The sequence below is a fragment of the Crassostrea angulata genome, chromosome 2, assembly GCF_025612915.1.
Source record: "Crassostrea angulata isolate pt1a10 chromosome 2, ASM2561291v2, whole genome shotgun sequence".
Classification (NCBI taxonomy): Eukaryota; Metazoa; Mollusca; class Bivalvia; order Ostreida; family Ostreidae; genus Magallana; species Magallana angulata.
Window position 1 is genome coordinate 67790 of NC_069112.1, and position 27641 is coordinate 95430.

Here is a 27641-nt window from a genome sequence, read left to right on the forward strand (position 1 = left end):
CAGATTTGCATTTGGGAAGAGGAAAGAAAAGTTAATTTCTATCCGTTTAGATAATTGTTCCCCGTGAAACAAAAGGTTTGTCATATCATATATTCTACAATGTAGTCTACTTCTTCCATATATCTTGCCAGTGATAATCTATGTGAGATAAAACGTGATATTTTTAAAAATCAACTTGAAATAAAATGGCTGACCCGGAAACAAACCTTCGAAATCGTGTCATTCATGTATATGTAAAGTGTTGAAGAAAAAAACTGTTGTAACTTAGTTCAGGTAAGGGAGGAGGGGGTAAGTTGTTTCAATCCAACAGCTCAATGTACTAGTGACAAGACAAGTCGTTTGGTCAGACACAGAACCCCCTTTTTTTAAAAAAAATGTTTATAGAGTATATATACGTTTAATAAGTAATATAAAGATGAAATTAATATAGGAATGACTGTATAAATTTTTTTGTTCATCGACAAATGAATCTAAAAACCGCATCGCAAACTTTATGAAAGCCGAATCCAAGTCAGTGGGAGTTTGTATCAAAATATATACTAAGCTAGCAATGAAATTATATTTGGTATTTTAACAATTGTAATATGATGTTCATAAACTATAATTGAATTTTACCTGATAAGTAATTATTGTAGAATTAATTAAAATCTACTTTCATTTTCAATATTTTAAAACCAGCCTAAAATAGCAAAAATGAGAGTTTGGTGGTGGACATGCTTTGGGGGATCCAAGTCAGTGGGAGTTTGTATTAAAATATATACTTGCAATGATATTGAATGATTATGTAAAGGGTGAATATATTTACTGGGAATTTACTTAGAGTATACATAGAAGGTGATACTTGATATTTATATTTGCAAATATGTTTCCTTCTATGAACCTGCAGAATAGCGAAAACGTTCAATAATGTGTGAACTTTTTCTGATCATGACATCACAATGATAAAGGCACGTGCTTATCGTTTCACAGTTGCATCGTTAGCATACACTAGCGTCTTTTAATTTCATACATTTTAATACAGGAAAGATTGGTAGCAAACCTTATACATTAATTTGTAAACAATGAACAGATTGTGTTCTACATCTATATGAATAAATCATGTATACATAAAATAAGAAAGTTGAAAGGTGACTGGGCGATGAATGTTCATAAAAAAATGTTTTGTTTTTCCTAGACTGTTTTCCTATACTACAAATAATACACATCAATAGTGATCATTAATAGAATGGTGAATATGGTAGGATGTTTTAATAAACTAATTTAATTAATTTAATACATTAATGTATTTGAATATATAATACATTTGTACTGAGAAGAGGGGGCGGGGTCCTTGAAACAGATAATCGACATCATTCTATTTTGATAAGAATAAATTTGTAGGATTACAAAATGAAATGAATTGGCCCACTGTGTGCTTTAATAAAAAATGATATATTTATGCATACATATAATATTCTTTGGATTGACTTTTGAATCTAAACATTATTTTTGTTCAGTCGATAACTTGAGTGACGAAAGGTGTAAACCAGCGTTTTATTCAGAGCACTTTATATGTTGTATGCATGTATGTAAACCAAACTTGGTTTTCAATACAAAAGAGTTCTACATCATGTCAATCTCATGTAAATACAATTTCTCTAACTTCAAACGTGCATTATATCTTAATTATGTAGTTTATTTTCAACACAGCATGACCACGTGTGATGATTTAAAACACTTTATTAATTATATAAATAAAATGTGTTTTTGACTTTCCTTCCGCTTTAAGTATTGTACCTTGATATTTCAAATACTCAGATATCTCAAAGGTTTTAAACAGTCCCATCTAGTTTGAGATAACGAAGTTTGACTGTATTTTATATAAACTCTTTTAAAAACGGGCTAAAATACAGACGTTATCAGTTTCAGAGAGCAGTGATACGGAATCGGAAAACCACAGTGTGGTGATCCGGAAACTCAGATCAAACTGTGAAATTGACAGTATCAAGGAAGAAAAACTGATGGGTATATAATATGTATATTTACATTCCACATATATTTTGCATGTAAAGCTACTGCAGATATAGCACCATAACACAGACAGGGTACTAAAAGGTTAAATCACGAGTTTTAATTGTGACGTCACAAACGTTGAACGCTGTTAAGTGCAACGTCACAAACGAAAATCAAAGATCACGCTTGTGGCTGTTACTGTGGCTCTTCCATTAATTTGAACTTACCCATAGGATAATACAGTAATTTTGAGGTATAAGGCATGAAGGTAAAAAAATGTAAATATAAGCATTAAATCCGTATTCTAACACGCGTTATTCAATTTGTATGCACACACCGTTGCAGTTATGAGACTATATCTTTCAAAAAATAAGGATTCAATACTTAAATATAGGTATGTAATATGTATATATCATCCATTTTAGTTTGGATTTGTCATCCCCACTCCTGTAATAATCCAGACATGCAGTTGGTTTTTTATTTCAATTTTAAAGAAAAGGTTAAGAAAACAATTAAGAAAAGAATCAGACAAAATATATACAAAAATGAACAAAAAAATAATATTTGAAATATTAAGCATTGTATCATATTAATGTATATATTATTAAATCTCGCACTTGTGCGGGATATCATCAAGTACTAGAATGTAACAGTTGATGGTCTCTTTACAGGTTCTCTGTGTCTGACTGTTGACTGATAGGTTATACCAGTCTGTAGTATGTAACAGTTGATGGTCTCTTTACAGGTTCCCAGGTTGTGTCTAACTGTGCTGTTGACTGAGAGGTCAAAGAGAATATATGTGGTATAGTATTCATGTAATATCACCATGTTCATGTAACTATTCTATGTATTTTTAGGTCACCTGAGTCTCTCAGGAGACCCATTGCTATCTCACGTTTGTCGTCGTGTGTCATTCATAGACATTTCAGTATACGTCTTTTAAATGGGTATGAGGGCAGTAGTCATTCACTTTGTGTTAGTTCTGGGGTAAGAACTGTTGCCCGAAACCATAGGCGGAGGTCAACGGAGGTGTGAATTGTATTTTGATAGCAATTATAGTCTGTTCTTTACATGGGGTAAAGACACAACTGCATTTTATCCATGTTTTATAGGTGTGTTCCCGTTTTGCACACATTTGATAATTGGGTATAGAACAATAGGTGTGATTTGTGTTGTGATAGCAATTATAGTCTGCTTTCGGTCAAAGATTTACCTGGATTTTTACCTGTGTTTTATAAGTGCCTTAACGATAAAACAAGAAGAATACAGATATTTTGATGTGTTTAAGGTCTAATAACTATCACCGGTTTTTTTTCGTTTGATAAAATAATGATAATGCTATATTTAAAAAGTCTGATAAAAAATTAATGATTAGATTGGATTAATTGACTTTTACATTTTTGTCCATTTACCTTAAATATTAAACCAAATGAATTAGGAAAAATTGCTGGTCCAAAGCCAATTGGAAGCTGATTCAATGGATCATTATATGATAGACAGTCATATGGGGTACTCCGTGTCTCTTTTTACAATTGAGTTGCAAATTATGTAAAACGCATGTTTATAATTGATTGTTTGGTATCAACAGAAAAAATATTATGAAAGAAAACAGATCTTTATCACAAAATATTTCAATGTTTGAAGTAGCGACCTTGACAGTAGTTCTTATGACATCACCACTTTAGTATATGGCGGGTCACTTTCTACTTTTTCAAATCAGAGGTTAAATACATAAAAAATCTGACAAAAGTAATATTTTAATATTGATGCGATATATCTCAAACTGAGAAAGGTTGAAAATGCATGAATTAGGTCTACATTTGATAGGTTTTGTGAAATAATCTTTACAGTTTTTGAAGCATGCTTTTAACATTTCCTATTTATCATCATACAGTTTGTCTATTTTCTTCGATTATTCAAGATATAACACAACATAAATGAAAAATATTTAGCAGCGTTTTCAGTAGACACATTTCTTCCAATTATGTCAGCAAAAGCAATTATTAAATATTTACTTATGATATTTCTCTTCGAAATTTTAGCATGTACATGTACTTCCTATATAGGCAGTAAGTTAAACAAAGGCGCTACATACTCAACATTTTTGCAATAATCTTTCTTGTTTAAAAAAAATAATGAAATTGTTCATGACCAAATTGATGTTTGAAACCAAATTCATGAATATGGATGTCAATTATGATGTAAATGTGCTTTTATGCAAGTTATATTGTAACATAAAATACATGTAAATTTCAATTGCGAGTAGATATGATTTATTTATTGTATTGTCAATTGCCCTCGCAGGAATTGTGATATAGACTATAGCAATTAAGCAATTATATCACCTGGTCAAATTCCCGTTTCGCACACATTTTTTCGATACCTTATTTTCAAATGTGTGCAAAACGGGAACAAACCGTTTTATAACCTTATTATAAAAAGTTACATTCTGTATTTCATAGATGAATTGTAAATAAGAACATACTGAAGATATGTGTCACATTTGAAAAACAGTGTTTCAATCCAATCAGACAGAAGGCAAATCCTGTGTCGGCCCTCATTTCTATAACTATGTTATGGTGATGTGTGTGTGGAGAGAGAGAGAGAGAGAGAGAGAGAGAGAGAGAGAGAGAGAGAATAAACATAGATTGAAGGTACATGTTTGAGAGTAAGCAGTAATTAATATAGTAAATGTAGATTTTTGCGAGTTTGACAAAAGGTTAATAAAGCAACTAAGAAAAAAATCAGACACTATGTTTACATAAATAAACCAAAAAATATGGATCAACATATAATTATACCCCCGCTCCAAAGGAGAGGGGGTATACTGTTTTACCCTTGTGTGTCTGTCCGTCTGTCTGTCTATCCGTCTGTCTGTCTGTCCGTCCGTAACAAAAATTTCTGTCACATTTATCTCAGCAATAATTTATCGCAGATGCTTGAAATTTTTACACAGTGTTTGTTAAGGCATGCCATATCACGGGATATATTTTTGTACCAATCGAACGTCAACTTCCTGTTAAATGACGACTTTGCTTATTTTTTAACCAAAATTTTCAAACAAATTTTCGTCAAAGATTTTGCTTATTTTGCATATTTACATCAGAGCGGGGGTATCACTAGTGAGCATTGGCTCACAGATATCTTGTGAAGCATTGTATCATATAAATGTATGTAATATTAAATCCCGCAATTGTGCGGGCTATCAACAAGTACTAGAATGTAACAGTTGATGGTCTCTTTACAGGTTCCCAGGCTGTGTTTGACTGTGCTGTTGACTGAAAGATCAAAGAGAGAATATATGTGGTATAGTATTCATGTAATATCACCATGTTCATGTAGCTATACTCTGTATTATTAAGTCACCTGAGTCACTCAGGAGACCCATTGCTATCTCACGTTTGTCGTCGTGTGTCATTCATAGACATTTTACATGTAGTATACATCTTTTAAATGGGTATGAGGGCAGTGGTCATTGTGTTAGTACTGGGATAAGAACTGTTTCTCGAGAGCATAGGCCGAGGTCAACATCAACTTCTTACCCAGGAACTGACAATATAACTATTGCCCACATTCCCATTTGATTATTGATGTGTTAGACGAGGAGAAACATACCTTTGTGGTAATATCAGGGCTAATTTATCTAGGGGGGGGGGGGGGCAGTCAAAAATCAACCAGGGTTAAGGGAATAGCAAAGCATGGGACATAAACCAGTAATTAACATGTATACATTGGTGGGTTCCCATTTTGCACAAATTTGAGGATTAGGTGTGAATTGTATTTTAATAGCAATTAAAGAAAGTAATAATGAGAGAGAGAGAGAGAGATTACATGTCTAAGAAAAGATACATATGTTTAATAGAGTAAGTAAGTCAGAGAAAAGAGAGGAGAGAGAGAGATATTACATGTCTGAGAGAATAAGTAAGATGTACATGTTTACATGGATAAGAGTAAGTTTCAAAGAGAGAGAGAGAAAGAGAGAGAGAGAGCAAACAGACATGTTATACAGAGCAATAAATATTAAATGATAGATATGGAACATCAAGAGTAAGGGAGTAAGAGACAAAGTTTAGTTGAGTTCATCTGAAAGAGAGAGAGAGATAGAGAGAAGAGAGGGATGATAGAAAACAAGATTACATGTTAGAAGAGAGAGAGAGAGGTTTGGTAGTGAAAGTTTGAGGGATAGAGAGAACAGTTAGAAAGCAAGAGAACAGATTTAATGAGAGATAAGAAGTACATGTTTAGCTGTAAAATCATGAGATAGTGAGAGAAAGTAATAATAAAAGAATGAAATTGATTACATGTCTGAGAGAAATAGAATGATGCATATGTTTAACAGAGTAAGTCGGAGAAGAGACAGAGAGAGAGAGAGAGAGAATACATGTCTGAGAAAAATAGTTAGATGCACATGTTTACATACTAAGTCTGTGAGTAAGAAACAGAGACTACATGTCTGAGAGAATAAGATGCACATGTTTACATGTATATAAGAGTAAGTCACGAGAGAGAGAGAGAGAGAGAGAGAGAGAGAGAGAGACTACATGTCTGAGAAAATAAGATGCACATGTTTACATGTATAAGAGTAAGTCACAAGAAAGAGAGAGAGAGAGAAAGAGAAAGACTACATGTCTGAGAGGATAAGTAAGATGCACATGTTTACATGTAAAAGAGTAAGTATCTGAGAGAGAGAGAGAGAGAGAGAGAGAGAGAGAGAGAGACTACATGTCTGAGAGAATAAGATGCACATGTTTACATGTATAAGAGTAAGTCACAAGAAAGAGAGAGAGAGAGAAAGAGAAAGACTACATGTCTGAGAGAATAAGTAAGATGCACATGTTTACATGTAAAAGAGTAAGTATCTGAGAGAGAGAGAGAGAGAGAGACTACATGTCTGAGAGAATAAGTAAGATGCACATGTTTACATAAAAGATAGAAAGTGTTTACATGTTTATTTATGAAATCATGAGGGACAGAGGCTTAGAGAAAGAATGAGAGATAAGAAGTACTTGTTTAGCTGTAAAATTAGAGATAGTGAATGAAGGAGTAATAATGTGAGAGAGATAGAGAGAGAGAGAGACAGACAGACAGAGAGAGAGAGAGATTACATGTCTAAGAGAAATAGAAAGATGCATATGTTTAACAGAGAGTAACTCAGAGAGAAAAAGAGAGAGAAATTACAATAGTAAGATGCACATGTTTATAAGAATAGGTCAGAGAGAGAGAAAGAGAGAGAGAGAGAGAGAGAGATTACATCTTTGAGAGTAAGATATATTTAGTACATGTACATGTTTAATGGAGTTTGTCTGAAAGAGAGAAATAGATAGAAAGAGAGAGCAAAAATACATGTTTAGAAGAGAAATCTGAGGAGACAGAGAAAAAGCATGTGTTAGAAAAAAAAATCAGAGAGAGAGGAGGAATAAGATCTAGAGAGAGAAAGAGAGAGAGGCCAAGACTGCATGTTTAGTATTGAAATTGTGAGAAACAGAGATTGAGAGAAAGAAATAGAAAGAGCAGGAGTACATGTTAGGTAAATTGAGACAGTAAATACCCGGTAATTGAATTAACTTAATTGTGATGTGTACTTTACATCTTATTTTTTTTCTTCTCTCTGACTTTCTCTGCTAGATAATCATATAGTACACTTTCTCAATTATGTACATTGAACATCCAAGAGAGAGAAACAGAGATAAAGAAATGTAGGGATAAAGAGAGAGGGAGAGAGGAGAGAGAGAGAGATAGCACCTCTTTCTCACTCAGCAATCTTATGTTGTATTTTTCTACTGGTTGAATGTCTCTATAATCAGAACCAGAATAATAGACCGTCAATTATCCAAGTAGAGAAAATATATTAATCTTTAAAAAACCCAAATATATTTCTTTTAAAATTTGACATTGAATGTTTATACAAACAATAATAATCCTAAAACTCTTTATTTTCATTGGACAGGTTATGACCCAGACCGCCCACATCATGGACACAGCAAGCTCCCAATACACCACAGCAAGCTCCCAATACATCACAGCAAGCTCCCCATACATCACAGCAAGCTTCTCATTTAGACTACATCAATGTTCTAAGTGTCCGGGGGACACAGCGTACTATTGTGTATCGTGTCCATGTGATCTGTGTCCCCAGTGTAAAGAGAACCATGTAAAAGATCTCAAAACAATAGACCATGATGTTGTGTCACACCGTGATAAAATCAACTACATCCCAACACAAGAGGTCTGTGTGAGACATCCTAGCCATGTTTATACAAAGTACTGTGAACGTTGTCAAGTTCCTATGTGTTACCACTGCAGAAAACATAGAACTCACAGACAACTTGATGTTAAAACATCCTATAAAACAAAGCGACAACAACACAGAGGAACCATTCACACCATCAGAAGTGAGGCTCTCTTTTACAGACCTGTTCTCCTGACAGGAATCAAAGCTGATGTCAAAACCTGTCACACAGAATTCTCCCCCCTTCAATCAGAGATGTTAACAAAGGCCCAGAGACTGAAGAATCTCATTGACGATGTGGTATATGATCTATTGAACTATGTGTTATGTTACTTTGATTTCAAACACAGATGTAAAAAACAAAAGATAGAAATGATCAGACATATTGTCAGACTAAGGAGATATGAACACAGATATGTACAGCCAGCATTCACATTCAGTGCGCTACAATTCCTCTCATTCACAAAGACAGCCCTCCCCCAGATACATCTTACACTCCACACCAGCCAGCTCTCCATGACTGAGTCACTCAACAAGGAGGATGTGATGGAGTCACTGAGTGCAATCCAAATCACAGAGAGAGGAAACCGACGCGTAGGAAACCAGTGTCTGCTGAAACTGACGTCTGGTGCTGAGCTCCATCAATCTCTCACAGTGCCAGGTGTTGATTGTTGTTCTCACATTTCCTGTGTGACATCAGACCGGGTCTGGGTCAGTGATGGTTCGAACAATCTCATGTTGACAGACACAACAGGTGTCCCTCTACATCGTGTGGAGGTTTCATGTAGTGATTTATTTGGATTACACACAGTGAACAGTGAGAGTGAACTGATTTATATAGATAGGAGACATAACATCAACAAACTGTCAAAGGATATGAAAACAAACACCACATTTATAGAGAGAACAGACTCTACATGGTGGCCACAGTGTGTGTACTGGTCCCCGTCCACTGGGGATCTACTGGTCGGGATGCGTAACTATAGGACAGAGACAGGCAAGGTAACCCGGTACAACCAGAGTGGACAACTCACACAAACCATACAGAACCACAACACAGGACGGGGACTGTATAGATATCCTATCTATATAACAGAGAACAACAATGGGGATGTCATGGTGTCTGACTTATACAGAGCTGTAGTGGTGACAGAGCGTGGAGGAAGACATCGTTTCTCCTACACAGGACATCCATCAGGATCACAACTATGGCCATGGGGAATCTGTACTGACGCGCTGTCACACATCCTGGTGTGTGATTATACAACCAACACAGTACAGATGATAAATAAGGACGGTCAGTTCCTGTCGCATCTACTGACAAAATCACAAGAGATGGGTGGACCACGGAGCCTGAGTTATGATGTCAACACTCACCGTCTCTGGGTCGGATCACGGGACAACAACAAGGTGTGTGTCTACAGGTATATCACCAGACAGGACGCTCTGACAGGTAAGTCTGAGTCATTATCATTCACATTAATTAGATATAGATAACTAAGACACACAGTCCGTGTTAATTATCAGTCAATAAGATACATGTAAGACATGTTTATCTGTGTGATTGTTTGTCAATATAAACAACTCATTGTTACAGGGTTAGCTGTATCTACCAGTCATTGGGATTCAGTGTTTATCTTAAATAAACAGAAATTAGATACATTATTAATTAAATGTACAGTTACATGTCATTGTAATTAGTGAATAGAAATAGAAGGTTGTTGTATTTAATTATGAAATATATAGAGTGACTCATGTATTTGTAATCAGTTTTTTTGTGACATGTTAATTGACTTAACTTAATTATTTAGATAAATATTAAAGCAAGTGTCATGGTAATCAGGTTAAAGTTTTAATGTGTAGATGAAGCTCTGTCATTACATATACTGTATGTATTAATTAACAGCTAATTAATGACTTGTTGTAGATGAACACACACCCCGTCCTGATGGAGACACCCGATACACAACACCTCGTCACAACAACTCATCAACTAAACAAAAGTAAAACTCACTGACTCATGTATTTGTAATCAGTTGTTTTGTTACATGTTAATTGACCTAATTTAATTAATTAGACAAATAATAAAGCAAGTATCATGGTAATCAGGTTAAAGTTTTAATTTGTAGATGTAGCTCTATCATTACATATAATGTATGTAATTAATTAATTAACAGCTAATTAATGCCTTGTTGTAGATGAACACAGACCCCGTACTGATGAGGACGCCATGTCCAGCTCAACACAAGCCGTATAATGGAGATAGCTGGGATATTGACAGGTTGTAAATGTTTCTGTACAAATCTAGTCTGCTCTCAAAACCACACATGTTGTTTGTCACTTTGTTCAACATCTGCAGCTGAAATTGAGCTGTGTATAATTCACATGGACTGTAATACTGACTCCTGTTTATTTCACACTTTGTGATCATCCAAACATGGCTGTCTGTTGCTGAGTGAGAAACATCATGTTATACAAGTTTTATTTTCTGAATGTGGAATATTAAAAAACAAATAATAACTAAACAATTAAACATTGTAAATGTTGGATCTTTATCAATTGTAAATGTATCTTTGTTTTGCTAATTGTGCCATTATTATACCCCATGTAATGGAATTGTTAGAGAATAATGATTTCAACCTATGTCAGTCAGTTCTGGATTTTAAGCAAAACATATATTATAATTTATAAAACAGCTGCACAGAATTTTATCATGTTTAATATGAAACTTCTAAGGTATTTAGGACACAACGTGTAGATGTGCTAATTACTAGGAAGTTCTGATTTATTTATCTTTCTGGGAATTTTACCTCCATGGAACTTAGTTTGTTGTCCAAATGTTGAATTTAGCAATGATTTTTAGGTCACCTGAGTCACTCAGGTGACTTATTGCAATTGGTCTTCGTCCGTCGTCGTGCGTTAACAATTTTACATTTTTAACTTCTTCTTGAAAACTACCAGGCCAATCGTTACCATTTTTGGTGTGAAGCATCTCTATGGTAAGAAGAATCTAAATTGTTAAATTTATGGCTCTACCACCCCTGGGGTGCCACAGGTGGGGCCAAATATGCCAAAAAAGCCTAATTTTCAAAAATCTTCTTCTCTATACTCCCACGCATGTGAGGAAAAAACTGGTTGCATGGTTATGATGTCCATGAGGCCCTCTACCAAAATTGTGAAATTTATGGCCCCTGGGTCAGGGGTTCTGGCTCTAGGGTGGGGCCAATATGGCCATATAGTAAAAATGTATTAAATCTTAGAAAATCTTCTTCTCTACTATCATATATGTTTGTTAAAAACTAAATGCATGATAATGATGTCCATGAAACCCTCTACCAAAATTGTGAAATTCATGACCCCTGGGTCAGGGGTTCAGTCTCTAGGGTGGGGCCAATATGGCCATATAGTAAAAATGTATTAAATCTTAGAAAATCTTCTTCTCTACTCCAATATATATTTGTTAAAAACTAAATGCATGGTTATGATGTCCATGAAGCCCTCTACCAAAATTGTGAAATTCATGACCCCTCAGTCAGGGGTTCAGGCTCTAGGGTGAGGCCAATATGGCCAAATAGTAAAAATGTATTAAATCTTAGAAAATCTTCTTCTCTACTCCCATATATATTTGTTAAAAACCAAATGCATGGTTATGATGTCCATGAGGCCCTCTACCAAAATTGTGAAATTCATGACCCCTTTGTTAGGTGATTAGGCTCTAGGGTGGGGCCAATATGGCCATATAGTAAAATGCTTTAAATATCAAAAAATCTTCTTTTCTACTCACACATGTGGGCAAAAAACTGAATACATGGTTATGATATCCACAATCTCCTTTACCTAAATTGTGAAATTCATGGCCCCTGGGTCAGGGGTTCAGGACATGAGGGGGTGATGGCAATATGGCAATATAGTGTTAATGCATATAACGTTTAAAAATCTTCTTCTCTATTCTCACACATCTGTATAAAAACCTGAATAATAATTATGTTTACCAGGAAGTCCTCTACTGAAATTTTAATTTTCATGTCCCCTGGGGTATGGGTTTTGACTCTCAGGCAGGGCCAAAATGGATGTATAGATGTTAATGCATATAACGTTAAAAATTTATCTTCTTTACTCCCAGACACCTGAAAGGAAAACTGAATTCATGATTTTGTAGACCAGATCTTTTAGTTTTTCACCAAAATTATAGGTTTCCCAGTTCTTTTTGAAATGTGGTCGTCATTACAAATTTATAATTTTTCTACTCCAGTATGAAACCTAGTTAATTAGATGCACATGAGACTCCTTGACAAGTTTGTGTATGGGATATATGCTACTCAGGTGACCGTTAAGGCCAGTTGGCCTCTTGTTTTTGTAGATAGTTAGGGCACAATATGTTGATTTGCATGTTTCTAGGAAATTTTAATTACAATGTTTTGTCTTCAAATTTTGAACCATTAGAATTTAGTATGTTGCTGTTTTAGACAAATGATTAAATATGTGCATAATTGCAGAAAGTTTTGATCTGATAATGTTTTGCTAGTAATGCCCTTTATCATTTTTAGCTAACTGACCTGAAAGCTCAAGTGAACCTTTCTGATCACATTTTGTCTGTCGTCTGTCTGTCTGTTTGTTTGTCTGTCCTCTGTCCGTCAACTTTTCACATTTTCAACATCTCCCCCAGAACTACTGGGTCAATTTCAACCAAACTTGGCACAAAGCACCCTTAGGCAAAGAAGATTCAAAGTTTTGAAAATTAAGGAACGTGCCCCTTTTCAAGGGTAGATAATTAGGATTTATGTATCCCAACCTGAGAGAAATTCAAAGCCACCCTCCCATCCCGTTAATAAAGGTGGTTTGGAACATCTGTCAATAAAAATGTGGATTAAAGTACATTACTACTGAAATACTTTCATTGGTTTAGAATTTTCTTTCACAATATTTAACCAAAAAATTTTGGAAAAGTAATAAATTTTCAAACCCGACTCGAACTCGTGACTTACATGCCCGTAGTGAGCGCTCTAACCCACTGCACTGCGCTGTAAGGTAACAATGATGGGAAAGAAACTATTTATAAAATTACACTTGATTTATTGTTTATTTCGATAAATAATACGACACAACATGAAGGTGTCCCATTCCACCTTTCATGTAAATAATGAATTTAATAAAAATGTTGACTTATTCTTTTTATTTAACAAATTTTTCAAAAGAGCGGTCCCCATACAATTCCCCTCAGTTGCAATCAGCCGGTACCAGAATTACATGCTTCCAGATTTACTTTTTTGCGCACTTTGTCATCAGAAAGTGGTGTAGAATGCCACCTTAATGCATACTCTGCCATTCATGATGTGTAGCGTTGTCAAGTAATGGGAGAACATGGGGTATTTGAGCTTGCTCACTTTTTCTTTCCTTCTTGTCCAAGTATTCGGTATTAATCATTTAATACAATTATAAATCAATTATTTTTGTTTCTTGCAGACAAGCTGCTTTTTTAAACGCCTTCAGGGGGAGACAGTAGAAAACCTGCCCGGATTACCCATAATTCCAATGGAGTTACAGAAGCTAAATAATTACCGGTCATCAACGGACTTTGTGTTCTGTGCGTGAACTCTACATAAACAACGTTTCATGAATGGACTCTGTATCTGTGTAGGTGAACCAAAATAATGCGTCATCAATGGACACTGTTGCTGTGTAGGTGAACTCTGCACAAAAATAACGCGTCATCGATGGTCTCTGCGTTCTGTGTACGTGAAATCTGCACAAAAATAATGCGTCAACAATAGACTCTGTATCTGTATAGGTGAAATCTGCATGTATAACATGTCATCAATAGACTCTGTATCTGTGTGTGTGAACTCTACATATATAACACGTAACAATAGACTCTGTGCTCTGTGTACCTAAACTCTTTATGAATAAGGCATCATCAATGGAATCGGGGTTTTTTTTGTGTACGTGAACTCTACTGTAATTTGTTATACGTTTTTTTTATCAATTTTATCTTAGTGTAAATTTTGTCAGTATATAATATGTTTTACATATCTAAGCTCCTGAAATTTCTGGTATCATTCGGTGCTTGGACGGAGATGACCATTACCATTGTAGCCAATGTGTCACATATGTAGTAGAGTGAAATTTTATAGGTTTTTAATATTTTAATTTCAGAATATTGATTTCTATATTATTATTGACATGTTCTAATCAATTTGTTACTTTTCAGGAATTTTACTATTGCAGACTTCAATTTATTTAATTACATAACAGAAAATGATTTATCAGTGGTGAATAAATAAATTATTTAGTTGAATTAATTTAAATTGATATTTTGTGTTTGTTTTTATTTACTTTGGTTACTCCTCTTTGGAGTACACCTGTAGTTTCTATTTATAGCATTTAATTGAGTGGTCACTTAGATCTGGTCATGTGATTGGTTTATAGGGGTACTTGTATTTGTTCATTCTGACTCCTGAATTTCATGCTAAGAGGCTAGCCATGCAGTTTTAACTGCCATATTAGAATTTTGAAGTTGTTCTATATTTTATTCATCTTTGAAGTATTTTCCTGCACCTAGAAGGTTAGTTCTTTTAGTGTATTACAGTGTAATTGGGTTTACAATTTGTTTAATTATTTATTTATCTATTTCCACTTCTTTTCTTACTTTGAATGAATGTTGGAATGTTTAAGATAGAGTGAGAGGAGAGTGAATGGCTTATGTGAGTTTATATTTGTATGAATGCAGTCAGTAATTAAAGTAATAATCTTCAAATTAAGTTTATCAGGTGTAAATAATTGTGTTTTCTTAATAAATTTAAAAGCTAGGAGAAAGAGTGTGAGTGCATTATAATTATAAATTTTACAGTTTTATAATGCTTAAATATAAATATCCATACATGTCAAAATCATATTTCTTTCACATTTAGTTTTGACATACACTTACACGACCTACATGTAACTGGTAGAAGTTTCCATGACCTTCGCACCTCATGGGAGGGTCGGGGAATTTTATTCTGTAATATTTGCCATACACAAATAAACCTACAATAACCCATTGACTGGATTTCCTGTCTTATTCCACTCGGTTTCAAATGTGGTAGAGTCAAGTATATGGCATTCCTACTAGCTCTGGCTAGTGGGTTAACCCTTTAGCTCGATCGGTAGAGTGCTGGACTGGCGTGCCAGAGGACCCGGGTTCAAACCCCAGCAGAGGCAGTAAGTGTCTCTGTTACATTTGGCGCCCACGTTGGGACCTGGGTATTCTCTGGCGGGTGAGAGAGGTTGTTTCCAGAACTTTGCCCCACATTGGCACTCCAGGAGAGTCGGGACGCCTCTTTCCTTGGAGGGGGACAATGTGGTAGAGTCAGGTATATGGCATTCCTACTAGCTCTGGCTAGCGGGTTAACCCTTTAGCTCGATAGGTAGAGTGCTATGCTGACTGGTAACACAATTTTATTTGAATAACCTTAGTTTGCTGTTAGTTTGGATTTAATTTCTATGAAATCTGTTTTAAAGATTGAATATCAGACTGAGTTGAAAGTTAGTGCTGCAATCAAACTATAAATATTGTAATATAAAGTAGATAATATAAATGTTTTCATTTGAATTCTCTATGATTGATACTTATTGGTTGGACTATTGAATTCTTTATGATTGATATTTATTGGTTGGACTATTGAATTCTCTATGATTGATACTTATTGGTTGGACTATTGAATTCTTTTTGATTGATACTTATTGGTTGGACTATTGAACTCTTTATGATTGATATTGGTTGGACTATTGAATTCTTTATGATTGATATTTATTGGTTGGACTATTGAATTCTTTATGATTGATACTTATTGGTTGGACTATTGAATTCTTTATGATAGATACTTATTGGTTGGACTACTGAATTCTTTATGATAGATACTTATTGGTTGGGCTATTGAATTCTTTATGATAGATACTTATTGGTTGGACTACTGAATTCTTTATGATAGATACTTATTGGTTGGGCTATTGAATTCTTTATGATAGATACTTATTGGTTGGACTATTGAATTCTTTATGATTGATACTTATTGGTTGGACTATTGAATTCTTTATGATTGACACTTATTGGTTGGACTATTGAATTCTTGATGATGGATACTTATTGGTTGGACTATTGAATTCTCTATGATTGATACTTATTGATTGGACTATTGAATTCTTTATGATTGATATTTATTGGTTGGACTATTGAATTCTTTATGATTGATACTTATTGGTTGGACTACTGAATTCTTTATGATAGATACTTATTGGTTGGGCTATTGAATTCTTTATGATAGATACTTATTGGTTGGACTATTGAATTCTCTATGATTGATACTTATTGGTTGGACTACTGAATTCTTTATGATAGATACTTATTGGTTGGACTACTGAATTCTTTATGATAGATACTTATTGGTTGGGCTATTGAATTCTTTATGATAGATACTTATTGGTTGGACTATTGAATTCTTTATGATTGATACTTATTGGTTGGACTATTGAATTCTCTATGATTGATATTGGTTGGACTATTGAATTCTTTATGATTGATACTTATTGGTTGGACTATTGAATTCTTTATGATTGATACTTATTGGTTGGACTATTGAATTCTTTATGATTGATACGTATTGGTTGGACTATTGAACTCTTTATGATTGTTACTTATTGGTTGGACTATTGAATTCTTTATGATTGATACTTATTGGTTGGACTATTGAATTCTCTATGATTGATACTTATTGATTGGACTATTGAATTCTTTATGATTGATATTTATTGGTTGGACTATTGAATTCTTTATGATTGATACTTATTGGTTGGACTACTGAATTCTTTATGATAGATACTTATTGGTTGGGCTATTGAATTCTTTATGATAGATACTTATTGGTTGGACTATTGAATTCTCTATGATTGATACTTATTGGTTGGACTACTGAATTCTTTATGATAGATACTTATTGGTTGGGCTATTGAATTCTTTATGATAGATACTTATTGGTTGGACTATTGAATTCTCTATGATTGATACTTATTGGCTGGACTATTGAATTCTTTATGATTGATACTTATTGGTTGGGCTATTGAATTCTTTATGATAGATACTTATTGGTTGGACTATTGAATTCTTTATGATTGATACTTATTGGTTGGACTATTGAATTCTTTATGATAGATACTTATTGGTTGGGCTATTGAATTCTTTATGATAGATACTTATTGGTTGGACTATTGAATTCTCTATGATTGATACTTATTGGTTGGACTATTGAATTCTTGATGATTGATACTTATTGGTTGGACTATTGAATTCTGTATGATTGATACGTATTGGTTGGACTATTGAATTCTTTATGATTGATACTTATTGGTTGGACTATTGAATTCTTTATGATTGATACTTATTGGTTGGACCAACCCATTTGTTTGGATCTGACATTTTTTGGACTGATTCATGAGGTTCAGACTAATCCCTTTGCTTGACAAATTCTTCTGGAAATGATCTTATAGGTTAGAATTACCCAAAAGAATGCGGCCGATCCCTTGAGTTGGGATTGATCAAATTGGGTGGGATAGATCCTAAAGGCTGATATTGATCCTATAGGCTGAGATTGGTCCTTTAGGCTGAGATTGATCCTATTGGGTAGGATTGATCCAGTAGGATGGAAATCATTCTACTGTGGTTTCATTAATATTCAAGGGTATCAATTTTCGTGGATAAAGTGAAAATCACAGTTTCAAGGATACATAAATTTGTGGCCAATGACCCTTTCAATACAAAATGTTAATAGAAATTGCATTTCAATGAACATTTTATTTCATGGATCAACTCAACAACAAAATGCACGAAAATTGGTATTCAACGAATATTGATGAAACCACACTATTTGTTGGGACCTTGATCCTGTGTGTTAAGTGCAAATACTGTCTTCCATTGAGGTGTAGGTGGTGGCTACTATTGGTTGAATTAATCCATTTGTTACAATAAGTCCTATTGGTTGAATTAATCCATTTGTTACAATAAGTCCTATTGGTTGAATTAATCCATTTGTTACAATAAGTATTATTGGTTGGATTAATCCATTTGTTAAAATAAGTCCTATTGGTTTGAATGATAACCTCATAGGATAACATCGATATCTGCTTGTTGGTACTAACACTGTTATTGTATCACTATATATGTTGTAAGTGGTGGCTCGGCCTGTCAGGAACAGCTGATAGACGCCGCAAAGGATGTGGCTCACTCTGTTGAGGGAATTGTGGAGGCGGCCCAGCAGTCCTGCCGCGACGACAAGCTTCTGGCCGACCTAGCCGCCGCAGCCACCGCGGTTACTCAGGCTCTTAACGACCTGCTACAGCACATCAAGAAGGGGGCAGGACCCACCGCTGTAAGTGGGATTGTCACTGTTTTCTTTTTCTTAAGCTTTTTATTCTCTCTCTCTCTCTCTCTCTCTCTCTCTCTCTCTCTCTCTCTCTCTCTCTCTCTCTCTCTCTCCTGTTACACAATATTAAATGAAGAAAGGTATGACATTGAAGTTTTGGTTATAATGACGGTACAATGATTCGATATTGTTATGATACTGAGATCATGAACTCTTCTGTGCAGTGAGGTAGTAAATGTATGTTTTTGATTGACAGGCTGGAGAGTCCCACGAGGATGCAGTGGACATGATCCTGACTGTGACGGACAGACTGTTCAGTAGTGTGGGCGACGCCCATGAGATGGTGAGACAGGCCAGGCAGCTAGCTCAGGTAAGCTCACAAATATCTCACACCTCTCTCATAAGTTCAATTCTATAAAAGTCAATGCTAGATTGGGTTAGCACCTACATGGCTCAGAAATTTAAGACTGTTGACTGTTTCAATATATTTACTTGTTTATGATATAATTTTTGACCTTCATATCTGTTGTTTTCAAGCGACCTCTTCATTGGTTGGGGCCATCAGGGGAGAAGCCGAGGGCCACTCTGACTCGGACATGCAGAAACGGCTCCTGGCCGCCGCCAGACAACTCGCTGATGCTACCGCGAACATGGTGGACGCTGCCAAGGTAAGGAAAAGTTGTGTGCATTGAACAATGAGATGGAAAGTGTAATAGTATACTAGTATACTGTGTTTCTGGTTATGTAGACATTTGTAGGTCGCAGAGCATATGACGGTAAACATATGATGATAAAGTTAAAGCAGCTGAAATTCTAGAATGCTATATCATGTTTAACATTTGTAAAGTCAAATGTTATACAGTGGGGCCTCAGATATCCGGACGCCAGATATCCGGACGCTTCACTTTCCGGTTGATTTTTATTGGGAACGTAATTTTTACACAATAATTTGTCTCGTTTATCCGGAATTCCGCGTTCCGGATCCGGACGGTCAAATTTTACCACATAATACAGTTTTCCTTTAAATTTTACCTCATTTAACCGGACGGTCACATTTAAGTGTTCGGGGGCACAAAAGTTTTTTATGCGCAAGTGCAAATTGGTGTAAAAACATCTGACACTGGTTGTCGGTTTTAAACAATGCCTTCGTCCGGTAATCGGGGTCACCTGTGTCACGCTATGTACTCGCCCGAGGAAATTACGATAACCATGGATGTGACATGCTTAATTGTCGCCATTTAACTTATGAACTGTTATTGTTTGATTAAAATGTCATGAAAATTGTTTAATTTGTGTTTTAAAAAGTCATCTATTGATTGAATTAAAATTCTATTAATCGTAGTGTGATTAGATCGTTCGTACGCCTATTCATTTTAAAACGTAATTGAAATGAAATATTTGATAATTTGAGTTCTGTTTACGATAGCTATTAAGACCGCTTGGGATGTTCAGGGTATCGACATTAATTTTAAATCGTGTGTTCAATTAACAGTGTAATAATAATTTATGCCAAACATGGCGTGGATGAGTGTTCACGCTACTTGTAAATATCGCTTGGGTGCAATTAACTCTATAGAAAGATGGATACGTAAAATTAGCTTGGGTAAGTTCTGTCAATGAAAAAATAGCTTGGACAATTATCAATAAGGGAATATATACAGATTTTCACCCATTTTCAATCATCAAATGTTGAGCAGCTTCAAACATGTCAACACCACTGGCCAAGAGAGCGAGAGTTGCGATCACCGCTAGCTTGAAGAAAAAGATTTGTCAGCATAAAGTGGAACACCGACTTTCTTCTCTTCGCTTTTTTATGCGAATGTAATTAAAATATCGGTTTAATACAGTGATTGTTATGTACATGTACATGTACATGTGTTGCCTTGAAGAATGTAGTGCTTGGTTTCCTGTGGAAAAAACATACCTTAAATAATGTTTTAACAATATTTTCTTTTGTTAATTTAAAAAAAATCTAAACTTTTTTTGTAATGCTTATGGCTATCAAAATAAAATATTTTTAATTGTATAATTAATTAATGAGTTATGTTTCCATAAATATTAAAGGTAAATATCACAATTCAGATATCCGGACGCTTCACCTATCCGGACGATTTGGCCTGGGGACAAAAGTGTCCGGATAAGTGAGGCTCCACTGTATTTGTTACAGAGTTGTATATTACAGGGGACAGCTATATCATGTTTAACATTTGTAAAGTCAAATGTTATATTTGTTACAGAGTTGTGTATCACAGTGACAGCTATATCATGTTCAATCAATTTCAGTAAAGTGTTATATTCTAATATTACAGGGCTGTGCGTCGAGTCCGAACGACTCAGAGCAGCAGAAGAGACTAAGAGGCGCTTCAGAGGATCTCCGGGCTGCCACAAATATCGCCGCCAGCAACGCCCTCAAAAAGAAACTCATCAGGAGGCTAGAGGTCAGAGACTCATTAAGTGTCGTTTAATTATCTCTAGAACCTGTAATTTAATTGCAGTAAATGATATACGACATGATGGCTTGATATTACAATCATGTTTTGTGATGAGACTTTACATGAGTCATTTAGGTGTATTATGGTTACAACCATACTTTGATATTTAATTGGATTGCAAAACGGATATATAACAATCGTACTTTATCATGTAATTGGTCTTTAAGAGATTATATCTATGTTTTGTAGAACGCCGCGCGTCGCACCGCCTCAGCCACCACACAGCTGATTAACGCCTCAAAGAACGCTAACAAATCCAACACTAACAAAACCTCGGAACATCAACTGACTCAACAGTGCCAGGTAAGCAGTGATGGGGACATCATTCCCTAATTCTTATCAATAAAAGAAGTCCCAATTCAATTAACATAATGGTGGAAACACTTAGCTATGGGAGGTATAGTAGATTGGCCAGTAAGCTAAGGGTTCTTGGTTTAAATCCTGCTGTAATTGACTCGACTGTGCCAGGTATGGATTCATTGTTATTTCATCACAACTTAACTTGCACGAAGGTGGAAACACTTAATACATATCTGGGTCCTAGTTTATGGCCAGTCAGCTACAGGTCACTGGATCAAATCCTGCAATAGGCACATCATGTTTCCGGCTGAAAACTTAAAACATCTTGATTTTACTCTGTAACACCAAAGAAAACAATAACAGCCAGTGGTGTCACTTAACAGGTGCACAGGTAAAGCACCCAAGCCACGTGCAGTGAGTCGTGACTAATTCTGTCTGGCCAGCACGGTCGGTAAAAATCAAAGTGAGTTTGGAACAAGTTTATACAAGCTACAGCGTAGAAACCTACTTAATCATTTTCCTCTTGAGATTGTACTTCATAGATGAAGTGAAGCTCGAAGAAAAAGTGTAAAAGAATTTCACAAGAGTTTTTAAAGTTTATTGTACCGGTACTATGAATTACAGGGATGCTATAGACATTACAACAGAGATCATTTTTAAATGATACTGGAGAAATACATGTTGTTTTGTGAATTAAAAATCTATCCTATATATATAAGGCAAAAAATAATTTTAATGAATATTATTTTCTGGTATTTTCTTAACTGGGTTTCACTGCAAATTCAAAATAGGCAAAATAAATTTTCTGTGTTTACCATAAATGTCAGCATGCAGTGATGGTTCAATACTGAACAATAAGATGACTTAATATAAAAAGTGGCACTATATTGGCTTCTTGTATTGTACCATGCAAACAAAATAATAGTTTTCTGAACATGTACAGCAACACAAGTTGTAATTGCACACTGGTAGTCATAGAAATAATAAAATTTAAAATGATTGCAAATGCATTAATTACAATGATGAATAAGGTATCTAACAGTATTTTTAATATATACCGGGTATTTGCATTTCACGTGAAAAAACGTCGTTTACGCAAAATCTCCCCCTTAGCCAAGTAGGTAAGGGGGAGATTCTCCCACATAGCATCTTTGAAAGGTTAACAGATATGTCAATGCCAGCAAGGAAATATCAGAGAAATAACATGAACCGCTGTGTATCGGGAAAAACAGATATATGTGTGTATATCTCTATGTTAGAAGTTTGTAGGGTATCAGGCTATGTATCATATATATACAAGCAACATCTTGTGTACTAAGTGAAAAAGTACTTTGATGAATGGAGGAGATTATCTACTTTTCATACCTTTGCCAAGGTCTAAAATCAGTTTTGTATTAAGAATTAATATTTTAACTAACAATTTTACTTCATACACAGAGTGAACTTGTAATGACTTTGCTTTGATTAACTTGTAATTATTTCTAACCTTGTCACCAAGATGTGTTTTGTTTAGAGATGATTTAGAGTTTTCTCCCCTTGTAGGTGTTGTCAGCAGCAACAGTGGTTGCTAAGCACACGTCGGCCCTGTGTAACGCCTGTCGCCTGGCCTCCAGCAAGACCTCCAATCCTGTCGCTAAGCGACACTTTGTACAGAGTGCCAAGGACGTTGCCAACAGCACAGCCAACCTGGTCAAGGCCATCAAGGTGAGTGTCAAGGTCAAATGTCAAGATCTTAAGTGTACATTTCTATTTGTTATAATTTGTGTTTGGTTAAATTGTATGAAATTTCTTATGGGTTTTGTACCTTAAGCTTCCCAACGATTTAAATGATATTCTGCTATATTACTGAGATCATTATTAAGGCGCTGGACCAGGATTTCACAGAGGAGAACCGCCAGCGATGTGCGGAGGCCGCCAAACCACTGACAGATGCAGTGGATGAACTCACCACATTTGCCTCCTCTCCTGAGTTTGCCAGCATGCCAGCCAAGATCAGCCCTGAGGTAATTACAGTAAATGAAAAGCTATCGATAAATACTGGTAGTAAGACAGCTGGCGATATATAGCAGATAGCTACTAAGTTAGCTACATAAAGCAGACAGTTAGCAAGTTAAAGCACCCAACTAACAGGATTCTGTTGTCCTGTAAAACCCCATATTAGAAATGTACTTGAATATGTTCATGGTGGGGTTTCATAATTCAAGAAAGTTTTATGCAGTTATTCCTAATTTTCTGGGACAAGACACACAGATGACTTATCTGTATATATATGTAGGCAAGGAAGGCCCAAGAGCCCATTGTGTCGGCAGGTAAGGCGATGATCGATGGAGCGTGTCACATGGTGACGGCCGCCAAACAGCTGGCTGTCAACCCGAAGGACCCGCCCACTTATCAACTGTACTCCAACCACTCCAAGAGTGTGCCCGAGGCCATCAAACGACTCGTGTTCTCCATCAAGTAAGTTTGTCCACCATTAGTAAGTCTTTCCTTCATCAAGTAAGTGTATAGTGCAAGTCTTTATTATAATGCCAGCTCCTTACGTTGGTCAGCATTTCTAGATTTACAAAAGTGTTAGCTCTTCAATAGCCTGGTTCATTCCTAAAAGTGATTTTAAATTTTCGGACAGGTAAATTATTGTATTTTACTGTATTTCTGTGTACCTGGATTTTAAATTTGTTTGAGGTCCATTCCACTTTACATCCATTATTTCTTGACACATATTATAGTATTTGACTGTATACTTTCAAGGAATGTAAAAATCTTGAACTGAACATATATCCTGTAAAACATCAGGACCTGTTTGACTATATACATCTGTATATTTCAGGGACTGTGCGCCGGGTCAGCGTGAGTGTGACGAGTCGATCGACAAACTGAACCGCTCCATCCGCGACCTGGACCACGCCTCACTGGCTGCCATCAGTCAGAGTCTACAGCAACGGACCGAGAAATCCCTCAGGGTCAGTACTTATTCCACCTAAAACCACCTTTTCCCCATCCACTAATATATCTCCATGTGTCCAGATTTGTAAATTATCAACCCCTCATTCCCAATATCTATATATTTAAGTTTTCATATCTTCCCTTTCATGTCTAGACTTTTAAGGTATCACCCCCTCCCTTGTTTCAACAGTTTAACAGATTTATTTGATAGTTCACCTCTCCCCCCCCCCCCTTTATTAAGATTTTAAAGTAATCAAAATGTGCTCAATTTTCAATATTCGTAGATAATCATTAATTATTATTGTTGAATGGTATTATAGGGATTCAAAGAACAGATGATTGGGAGTGCAAGAGAAATCCATGACCTTTGTTCCAAACAACAGACCCACATCCTGGACCTGACTAAGACCGTGGCCGAGTCGGCACTTCAGTTCATGTACTCCTGTAAGGAAGGGGGAGGCAACCCTAAGGTAGGTGTACCTTAAGATAGAAGGGAGAATGTACCTTAAGATAGAAGGGGGAAGTGTACTTTAAGATTGAAGGGAGGGGATGTACCTTAAGATGGAAGGGGGAGTGTACCTTAAGATGGAAGGGAGGGGTGTACCTTAAGATGGAAGGGGGAGTGTACCTTAAGATAGAAGGGAGAATGTACCTTAAGATGGAAGGGAGGGGTGTACCTGAAAACAGAAAGGGTGGTGTACCTTAAGATGGAAGGGAGGGGTGTCCCTTAAGATGGAAGGGGGAGTGTACCTTAAGATGGAAGGGAAGGGTGTACCTGAAGACAGAAGATGGAGTATACCTTAAGGTAGAAGGAGTAGTGAACTTAAAGATAGAAGGTGGGGGCAACCCTAGGTAGGTGTACAGTAAGAGAGAAGAGGAATGAGCTTAAAGAAAAAAGAGGGAGTGTGTACCTTATTATAAAAGGAGAGTGTACCTTAAGATAGGAGGGGGAGGCAACCCAAAGATAAGATAGAGAGGTTAGGCATGTTTAAGTCTGAACTTCATAGCAAATCCTTACAATAGACAAGTGTGTGCACGGATCTTCTGTAGACTACAATATCTTGTTTTATGTTGTAGGCCCCTAAGCACACCCATGATAACATAGACACAGCAGCAGACAACACAATGGACGTCGTACAAGACCTGTTAGTCTCTGGAGGAGGCCGCCTCACAGGCCGGCGTAGTCAACAGTATGATAGAGAAACTCACCAAATCAATCACTAAGGTGGGTACAATCTTTACTTAAAGGACCTTCTTTCCTCCAAAATTTGCTCTGTTTAAAGTCCCCAATATTGTGTTGATAGTGGCACTGGAGGAAGAATTTGATCGACTTTAATTTTTTAAAATCATGAAATTTTAACAAACTTATGCCATTATGAACATTTTGGATACATATCGGTGTAACATAATAAGGTCTATCAAATAAAAGAGTCTGTGTTTACAATATTGACCCCCCTTTGTTTCTATGGTTACAGACGGACGAGCAGGTAATGGTGAGGGAGGGGATGTCCTTCGTGGAGTACCAGTCCAACATGGTCAGTCTGGCCAAGAAGATCGCCATGACGACGCAGGAGATGGTGGGCAAGGCGGGGGTGAACCCGGGCGACCTCGGGCGACTGGCCAATCAGCTGACACGAGACTACGATATGTTGGCCAGTAACTCCGCAAATGCCGCTGCAACCTCCAACAGTCAGGATGTAAGTGGAGTCACAAGTCTGTTACAATGTCTGGTGATTCCTAGTTTATTAGTTTATCCGTTATTCTAAAACTGTTTTGTGGACAAATTTGGATGGATATTGTGTGCTGTGTGTACTGTTAAGTCAAGAATATGGTTATCTGCATGAACAAGTGTTTATTTGGTTTTATTTTTATTACCGATAATTCCAATGGAGTTACAGAAGTCAATTAATTACTGGTCATCAAGGGACTTTGTGTTCTGTAGGTGAATATAATATGTTTTACCTATCTAAGCTCCTGAAATTTCTGGTATCTTTCGGTGCTAGGACGGGGATGTCCATTACAATTGTAGCCAATGTGTCACATAGTGTTGGTTTTTTAATTGTGATTTTTACACAAATAATCTTGTATGTTGTAGTAAACATTATATTCAAAGGGGAATAACTCAAAATTTGTATTTTTCAGTCAGGATGAAAAAACAGTTATTCCCCTTGAGAATGAGAAATGAATTTGATGGTGTTTATCCCTGACAGTTTTATTGGTAGGATTGAATATCAATTAATGTATTTTTACAATATATCGTGATCATTTGGAAAGAAGTGATCTGATAAGCTTTTGATAAGAATTTGATAAGTTTTAGATGTTTTTTTATACAATGTTATGTAGTTTTAATTTCAATATATTAATAGTTGATGTTAGTTTAATTCATTAAGTTTGAGCTGTGCATGTATAACAATTGGTGCATCATATATTGCTTGTTGTCCTCAAAAGGTAGGTCACAATGACCCAATTAGAATCATGGTAGTTTATGGTGAAACTATTTTGAACATATCTATTTGAAAAATAAACAAACTTGTGTTTTAGAAATGATGTACCATTAATCATACCAGAAGTCATGTACTCATGTATTTATCAATGTGAAAGTAGGTCCTGATGACCTCAATTTGTATTTAGCATGTTGTTAATCCTATGTGTTGTTAATGGTGTTTAAGCACATTTCTCACACTCTGTATCTCTGTTGACCAGATAGATAGGACAACTCAAGTTAATGTCATTTATTTGGAGAAATATTGTACGTAAGTTTAAGCGTGATTGGTTTTTTTTTGTGTTTACCCATACAATGAACGTGATGAAATACATTTATAACTTATATATAGTATTATGTTCATTTTATTGTGTTTACGCATACCATAAAAAACATAATACTTGTATACAAATGATGTTTCGGGAAATGTAGCGAGCTGTAGATAAAAGTCAATAAACTTAAAGAGACATGTCTATATTGCTTGTCTTTTTTCATAGTCAGGCCGTACTGTAATACATGGTACAAAATGAGGACACGGATTAATCAGACAGACTTCACCATTGTTAACAGTTCAACGTATTCAGACAATACTGTAACTTTATGTACAAGAACTAGAACATTATTTATTGAGGTGAACCATGTCAAGTTGAGTGTACCAATGTCCTTTTGTATTCACAATGATGTTTTATTACTCAACAATAAATTAGAAATAATGATTTCCAAGTACCCAGGGTCAATTAAACCATTTATTAATATGGCAGCTTGGTTCATCCTTGAGCAGTATTATAAACACTGTTATTATACTGTAGTTT

At 35.6% G+C, this 27641-nt stretch overlaps 2 pseudogenes; both read left to right on the top strand.

Moving 5' to 3' along the window:
• Positions 1-1741: 1741 nt before the first annotated feature.
• On the top strand, positions 1742-15484 carry LOC128171259 (uncharacterized; annotated as a pseudogene).
• A 5453-nt stretch (positions 15485-20937) lies between these two features.
• On the top strand, positions 20938-27292 carry LOC128171258 (talin-1-like; annotated as a pseudogene).
• The last annotated feature ends 349 nt before the right edge of the window (positions 27293-27641 follow it).